This window comes from Saccostrea cucullata, unplaced genomic scaffold, assembly GCF_032062105.1.
Source record: "Saccostrea cucullata isolate Sc308-1 unplaced genomic scaffold, CSIRO_AGI_Scuc_v1 ctg6267, whole genome shotgun sequence".
NCBI lineage: Eukaryota > Metazoa > Mollusca > Bivalvia > Ostreida > Ostreidae > Saccostrea > Saccostrea cuccullata.
Genome location: NW_026928712.1, coordinates 2,339 through 11,228, shown reverse-complemented (window position 1 = coordinate 11,228; position 8,890 = coordinate 2,339). Strand labels below are relative to the sequence as shown.

At 32.9% G+C, this 8,890-nt stretch overlaps 2 long non-coding RNA genes across 2 annotated transcripts; one reads left to right on the top strand and one right to left on the bottom strand.

Moving 5' to 3' along the window:
* Positions 1-1,885: 1,885 nt before the first annotated feature.
* LOC134278522 (uncharacterized) lies at positions 1,886-3,133 on the bottom strand. Its single transcript, XR_009994464.1, has 4 exons — positions 2,928-3,133; positions 2,638-2,743; positions 2,277-2,404; positions 1,886-2,029 (listed from the first exon to the last, which is right to left on the bottom strand). It is a non-coding gene; the product is annotated as an uncharacterized LOC134278522 (long non-coding RNA).
* Positions 3,134-3,283: 150 nt separating this feature from the next.
* LOC134278523 (uncharacterized) lies at positions 3,284-4,234 on the top strand. Its single transcript, XR_009994465.1, has 3 exons — positions 3,284-3,422; positions 3,864-3,958; positions 4,113-4,234. It is a non-coding gene; the product is annotated as an uncharacterized LOC134278523 (long non-coding RNA).
* The last annotated feature ends 4,656 nt before the right edge of the window (positions 4,235-8,890 follow it).

Below are 8,890 nucleotides of genomic sequence, written 5' to 3'. Positions count from 1 at the left end.
CAAGTATAAAAAATGATGCAACAGATATAAAAAGATGATGCAACAGGTTGTATGTACTGAATTGACCCACTTATCCCCTCCAGGGGCTGCACTCCCTTGACCCACCTATCCCCCACAGGGGCTGCACTCTGTTGACCCACCTATCCCCCACAGGGGCTGCACTCTGGACCCACCTATCCCCCTCCAAACCTGCACTCAGTTGACCCGCCTATCCCCCGTTTCTCATATCTTGAAAATAGATGCCGAAATTCTAGTCTACAGTTTACTTACACAGCACATCACAAATAGAAACATTCAGGAAAAAAAATTCACAAAAAATAAAATCCAAGTAAAACAATCACATGTACATACAAATCCAAGAAATATTAGGTAATAGTCCAAGTAAGTGAGTAACTTTATCTATCTCTAACAGTTCTATCTACTAAGTCTTCTATATTTCCATCTTCCTATCTTATTCTAAAATTCTGTTGCACTATATATATACTCAAGATCAGCTCCTGACAATCAGGAGCACATTACAAGATCCTTAAGATCAGGAGTCAATACACAGGTCATTACGATCAGCAGGGGGTTAGATAAGAGAGGGCGATTAATATACAGATAAGATTTATATCGTAAGTGTAGATGATCATGTGTGAACAATTAAGTAATGAAGGGTGATTTACAGATAAGATATTTTAAATCGTTACAAGTTTACATATTCTTGATCATATCATTAATGAGTATATGTTCTTGATCATGGCATCTGTATTGGATTCCTCTCTCTGACATCTTTTCTTGTTCACCAATTAGTTCAACAGTCATCTAGGTACTCAGGTGTTGTAAAGTCCTAATAATAATAATTTTCAAAATTATAAAAAAAAACAATTTTTAAAGAGGTTTTCATTAATTCTATTGAAATTAAAGCACAAGCTTTTGAAGACATATTTAAGTAACTTAAAACATGTATAACTAAACATAATGGAAATTTAGACAATGCGACTCAATGTCAAACATATGATAGTGACACATCTGTAATATCCATGAAACTTACTGAGATACTTAAAATGTTTGTGGCATGCTTTCACTAAGCTAAGCAATACAATATATAAACATTTCTTGATTACACGTTGAAGTCCAAGGCTTAAAAAAATAAGTTTGTTTCCTGTAACATTCCCAAAATATCAAGGGTCGGTAGGTCGGAATTAATTTTTTTTTTTGCTTTTGAATGGTGAAACATCCCCAGACTGAAAATACCAGGTGTTATATTTACAGTGGACACCCAACATTACATCCAAAATGGCTGCCTAGCGGCAGAAAACGAACTTCAGAAAGTTGTAGGGGGAAACTGTTGTTACAATAATGATTACTCTTTATATATTTAAGGTAAATGTAAACTAGGTTGACATATTTTATGTCTCAAATTAAGCTACAAGCTATTGTTTTAATTTAATAAATGGAATCAGCTGATTGATTAAACAAAGTTTTGCCATTTGTCAGGAAAAAATATCCACCCAGGGATAATTTGAATAGGTCGGTCGGGTTACAGGAAACAAACATAATTTATTTTTAGGCCCAATCCTCACCTGACTTGCCATTCATATGGATTGGTTCTATGTTGATAATCCCATTCAACAATCTTCATCACAACATCTGAAAGTCACCCATCTTCAAAATTAAATCTGCCGCTCACCTCAAATGTATATATAGACTCCCTGTCCAAGTGCATGGAAAATAAAATTTTGAAATAAAAATGAATTATCTCTTCACCATACCCGGCCTCTTTAAAAAATGTGAGAAAATAATTTAAATACTTTTCTTTAGATAAAATCATGTAGTGAGTATCCAGCAATGGTGAAAAAAAAGTTATCTCTATAATTTTACATTTATATTGAATGAAAAATGCATTGTTCCCTCTACTTAAAAAAACTCAAAAGACATTACCTAAAATGGAAATAAGGTACACCTGTGACTGGTGTCTCAGGCACAACAAATAAACACAAGACCTTTCCATCCTTAGCAGCACGCACTAGCTCCACATTCCTTGTTTCTACAAAAAAAATACAATGAAATTTTAAAAAAATGAGAGCGAAGAGTGTTACATGTACTTGGGGGAACAGAGGAAGGAATTTTGAAGTCAGATTAACTATATTTCTGCCAGTGTTGGGACGGATAAATTTCCATAATAAAATTAAACGAATAATTCGTAACAAATAAGACACATGTATTACCTTGCAGTCACCATCACGCATTATGTATAAACATTTCTTGATTACACGTTGAAGTCCAATCCTCACCTGACTCGCCAATTCATATGGATTGGTTTTATGTTGATAATCCCTTTCAACAATCTTCATCACAACATCTGAAAGTCATCCATCTTCAAAATTAAATCTGCCGCTCACCTCAAATGTATATAGACTCCCTGTACAAATGCATGGAAAATAAAATTTTGAAATAAAAATGAATTATCTCTTCACCAAACCCGGCCTCTTTAAAAAATGTGAGAAAATAATTTAAATACTTTTCTTTAGAAAAAATCATGTAGCGAGTATCCAGCAATGGTGAAAAAAAATTATCTCTAGAATTTTACATTTATATTGAATGAAAAATGCAGTGTTCCCTCTACTTAAAAAAACTCAAAAGACAATACAGTACCTAAAATGGAAATAAGGTACAACTGTGACTGGTGTCTCAGGCACAACCAATAAACACAAGACCTTTCCATCCTTACCAGCATGCATTAGCTCCACATTCCTTGTTTCTACAAAAAAAAATACAATGAAATTTTTTTTAAAAATGAGTGCGAAGAGTGTTATATGTACTTGGGGGAACAAAGGAAGGAATTATGAAGTCATATTAATTATATTTCTGCCAGTGTTGGGACGGATAAATTTCCAAAATAAAATGAAACGAATTATTCGCAACAAATAAGACACATGTATTACCTTGCAGTCACCGTCGCACATAATGTATACAACTGACAACATCCCAAATCCCTTTCTTTGTTGTTTACTTGGCGGAATTTTCTTTGCCTTTTAGACTGGTTCCCATACATTGCCGTGAATAAGTCCTACGTTTATTGGTTTTGTTTACAAGCTTCAATATCAATAAAATCTCCCGCACATTTACAGTCTGTATTGTAATCTACTAAAACATACTTTACACACAATTTTTCAGCTCAGTATTATGTTATCCTCTTCATTCAAGTAATATGTAAACTCTTCTCGAATGTAAAACGAACGATCTACTCTGATAAGTAACCCAAATATGGCACTGTGTATTCGGTTGAATAGCCAATCATTTCAAATCAAGTGGAGCGGGTCTGCATCGCTATTTTGACGAAGTTTGCAACCTGTGGTAATTTTTTGAAACCTCATATAGATTTAAGGAGATTCTTGTCTTGACAACTGCTTGAACCCCCAGATTGGCATGCACTGCAGGTTTGTTTACGATTTCCAGCCGTTTTCACTTTCAGCATAGATCATTATCAGTACATCGTGCATGTATTGAAACAATGAAAGTCAGGCAAAAATACGCTGTATATGTTATTTACTGCCAGAATGTTAGATTAGTATTTTGATAATTTGGGGATTAAATGTTTATGGGTTTCAGTTTATTCTGTAAAGGTGTATGTCTCTGGAATATTAAACAAGACATGTAGTGGGACTAAAATGAGTAGTTAAAACCGAGCCGGGCCGGGAATTTGAAACTGAAACCGGGTTTTTGCTAATTACTGAGAATATACACAATCAGTTGTCAAAAAACTTAGTTACAGATGTATTTATGCCTTGGCTGAGAGTTTCAACTCCGAAATTGACAAATAAGTTTATTTTATTTATAACATTTTGTATTTTAATTGTGTCCATTTTGTTAAAATCCAGGTTGAGTGAAATCAGTATGCAGATTGTTGAAGGGAAAACATCAAGACGGGGCAAGGAAGATGACAAAACATGACTGAGGATTCCAAAGTTTTTTGGTACAAGCACATTTTTAAAAAAATCAAATAATAAGTATCGTGAAATGTTACTTGGACAAACATTTGCATTATTTTATTTATTTAGTGCTTGACTTGCTCGGGAGTCATTATTGTCAAATGTATTCATATAAAATGTTCAATTTCTTTTGTATAGGCTCAAGCTACTCAGCCTACCATGAGAAAATTAAAGGATCTGCCATGAAGAAGAGGCGGGTTCTAAAGTTTCATATTATAGATGGCAAGTATTGTTTAGATTTAATTTTAAAGTATTCTTGATAAAAATCAAAGTACTGAGAGTACTGATAGGCGGAAGCATGTTTGCAAGTTCTCATGTGCAAAACTTTAATGACACATATTTGAAGCATAATCTTTTCTAAAGGGGGGGGGTGATAAATATTTTGATGGATTGTAGTATTGAAACCAAGGAACAAGAATAAACAATATGTCTCGGTTTTGATGCGGATACATGAGAAAAAGTCACGTCGATAGCAATATGAACATTTTAACATTTATTATACCCCCGCTTGAAAAGTGGAAGGGTATATTGTAATCGGTATGTCTGTCCGTACGTACGTCTAGCTGTCCGTTCGTCCATCTCTTACGCTTTGGGGTACTCATATCTTATCCGCAATTCCTCTTATACCACTGAGTGAAATTTAATGAAACCTTCACAGAATCTTTATTACATATTGCCATTGTGCACCTCCTCTTTTATTTTTTTATATGTCACATATTTTGGGTTTCCCGGCCACAGCAAAACATGGGCTTTTCCATTATAATCATATGGGAGGCGGGGGTATCATTTAGTCAGTTCATTGCTCACAGTACCTCTTGTTTTTGTCAAGTATAACAAGTTAAAATTGAAATGCAAGTTGCAATACATGAAATTTGTAAGATATGGTTTTGGGGAACAAGAAATGGAAAATTATAAAATTTCACACAAAAATGAGAACTAATGAGTAATAAAAAACAATAAATATCACAACTGCTTTTGCGTTTTGTATGTGTACATGTATTAAGTTTTAGTACCAATGAAACAAAGTCTTGTTATAAAACAGCAAATTATATAAGGAATACAACATACACAGAAGACCTTACAAAGATTTACAATGTGCTTGTGGTTCTATGAATTGTTTTCATTCAATACATGTATGGCCCAGGTAGAACAAATCACACAAGTCTTTAATGCTGGTGACAGGTGAGCCCTGTGTCATGATGTTCACAATAAATGGAATATTTTTTCAGGAAAGCTTCTGCCATGGCAGACCCTTGAATGCCAGACAGTTTTACTTTTATTCCTGTGGTAAATTTGTCTTTGATGATTGTATTAAAATATTGGTACATACATCCCAATATCAGTGGTAATTTCTTTTCTGGAGATTATCTACACGATTCCCTTCACAACTGTCTCTTGGCGGAATTTTCTACAAAGTGTATAATTGAAAAAAATTAAGAATATCTCGCAATGTTTATTTAACAAAAATTATTTCACATTATGTATCTGACCTTCAATAAATGAAATCAAGGACTTCAAATAACCTTTTATGTTATACCGGTTATTTTAATATATTTTCTAGGGAAGTGAACTTTACCGGGTACTCGATCCAAGGTCCAAGTATCGAATACTAAAAAAAGTTACTCGTTTACTCGGATGTATATTATTTCTTTTTTCAAGGTACACATTTTTATCAGAAACTTATCAATTATAACTAAAACATGCAAATGGTAATTATGTCTTCATCTACACCTAGCTGTAAAACACCCGTTATCGCCTTGATCTACATTCATTCATTCAGTGAAATCTGACATGCAAAGAAATTAATGCCACTTACATACCCACTTCCAGAGTGAAGTGGGTATATAGATATAACAAAAGATTCAAAACTGCGGAAAGTGAACTTGTGTAGTAAGTTTAGTGTAAATATACTGGAAACAACCAACAAATGAAATATGATCCTGACCGACAACATCTGTCCCCTCTCTTTCGCTAGTTATACACATGTATAACCTATGTACACAGCAGTTTTTCAAATAGATCCAATTAAAACAACCTTTTGTAATTTTGGGTGTATTGTGCATTTGTGTTTTATTTGATAACTAATTTTAGTACCAAAAATTATTTCCAATGGAATTCATAATTATCTGTACATGTAATGAAAAAGTCAGATATCGAGTAAGCGATTATTAAACATGATAAATATTGACCGAATTGACTTCTCTAATATTTTTTTGTATTTGTTTTCTCTTTCAAAAGCCTATATTATAAGTAATCATGTATTTACATGTATTTAGAAAAAATGAAAAGAAAATAAGTCAACAAAAAATTAGAAAAGTCAAAATATACTTTCAAAAATAGTATTCTTTTCAGTTTTGCCATCAAGACAAGAAGATTTGTTATGCTATAAAAATATGTATCATAAGTTATGAAAATTTTTTCCACTTATCTAGAAATATAATAAAATTGATGTACTCACCTTCAGAAAAGTGTTTCTGGTTGTGCTGAGTTGAGTTTTCTTCTGCCATTTAGAGGTGGCACAGGGCAATTCCACAATGCAATCTTAATTATATCCCCTTTCTGTTAGCTGCCTCCGCAGCAGGGACACATGTATACAAAACACAATGTAGTTCTTATGCTTGCGTTTTAATTTCTGTCCAGATTTTACAGTTTTGGCCCATCCTTCAACATACATGTATTAACATTAAATGAGAAAGGATATATAAATGTATACACAAACTCGGCATGATAATTCCTCAAATAATTTCTCCCTGGCATGTAATCATGGTAATTAGAGTACCAGTTCGTTCGATAAGACCCGACCATAACAGCTATCATATTACGATATCTAACATGTCTAAAGCATGCCTGCATAGGGAGACGACATTTTCAGGTTAAAACAATCAAAGATAAGGGTGACAATAAAAGATAGGCTAATCACACAGCATGAGTTACCTTGTTTATTTTGAAGAGAAGGCCTGTCACTTCCAGTCAATCATTGTAAATCATTTGTGCTCCACGTGGGTTTGTTGACAATAATTTCACGCTGAATCGTCTATATGTTAGATTGTACGCGAATGTAGTACACAATTGATAAAAAGAGTTGCATACCTCTTTTCTTCTATTTTATACAAGATTATTGAAAAGATAAGTTCCTCAGTAGCTATGTTTCTGTCATTAATTCTAAACATAATTACCTACTTGAACTATTTTGTCCCTCGTAGTATTTCTAAAGATCGCTTCAGTACCCCGTGCTAATCAAATGTGGAACCCGATTTGTTTATGTTTTAGACATACAGAGTTGTCGTTCGTTCTTCTCTCAAACGTGAAACGTATCAGCAGTAACAAAGTAACTATTCGTTCTATTATTAGGCTATTATTTTTATTGGACTTTTTTACATAAATCAAAATGAATAGTTAAAATAAATTTGCCATAACACACGCTTTTTGATATGATAATAACGATAAAGATTGGGAAGGGGTCGAATATGATTAAGCGGGTTGTATGCCCTTAGTTTAAGATACATCCGTTTGGAGTACCATGAAGCGGGGCAAACATCTTGAGAAGTCGAAAGGTCAACAAAGCATGCAAAAGTAAAAGGCGGCTTCCGCCTAAAAAGGTGTTTGGCAGTTCATAGCTATTAACTGTGATTGCATTGTGTATGAATTTTCAAAATCAATTCATTCTTTGGTAACCGTGTGCTTCAAACACATAATTTTTAATAAAAATATTGACTATATATTTGTCCAGGTGTATAAAATGTTAATCACTGTATGAATTGTATTTCAGCATGATTGTCATCTTCAATTTGAGGGACTCTCACCTAAAGTCCTTTTACTGTTCCATATCAGGAAAAAGTTCATGAGCAGAAACATGCTGTTTGGGAAAAAGGTACATATATCCTAACCCATAACTTGAGTGTGATTCTGTACACATGTACAGCCAAGCTAAATATGTAGCACTATTTTGTTCTTTTTGTAAACTGACTACTGAGTAGTCAGGAAAACCTATCATTTCTTTATGTTTCAGGGATTTACTCTTTGATTGTGATAAGTACCCTTAAAAAGTACATAATTCTCAAATTGTAATTTTAGGCATTAGGCTTTTTGTGATAAGGGATACATGACCTAACCCATTGATTCTTCATATAATATGTCAATAACAAGAGGTCCACTCATCATATTAAATTAATACCATTTTTATTTTTGAGGTCATGTATGAACTTTTTATTTATTAATTAGGTTGTGCATTGTTTTTAGTTTTATTAATCATGGTACTGTGAATTCTGATATCAGATGCCTTTGAAAATATTCATACTTAATGCATAGCACTGAAAATATACTTATAGATTTTTTTTTTCTTTTAGGAAAAGCATTAGAAGAATGCCTGCATGGGAAGAAAAGTTTTGGACTCTGAAAAGGGAGATGTGACAAATACATTTTGACAGTTATTGATTTCCACTGGAACCAATATTCACAAGAAAGAGGGACATAGTAGTTTTATGTTGATTCACAACTTTAAATTCAAGAATGTACAATTGGTTTTATTATAAAACATGTCACGTACGAAAAACATTTTCGTGAAATGTACTCTGTCTTCGATACTTATTTATGTGTATGTGATTTGCAGGATAGGATTTGGGCAACATATACTGTCAAGAATCGATGTTTTTGATCTTATATTTGTAAAAATAAATTGTAATAAACAAAGTTAAAGTCAACTTTTTGTTACTTTGTATATATTAATTATGATGTCCAGACTTCCGCAGTATCGACTTGGAAGAAAAATCTTATTTATAAATTGCATAAGGCTTTATTCACTAGAATGGAAAACAGAAATTATTAACTTTTGTGGTAATTAAAGATGGTATTTAATTAAATTTAAGATCTGTAATTATCAGATTTAATATATCCTAAATATGGTGTTTAATGGTTGT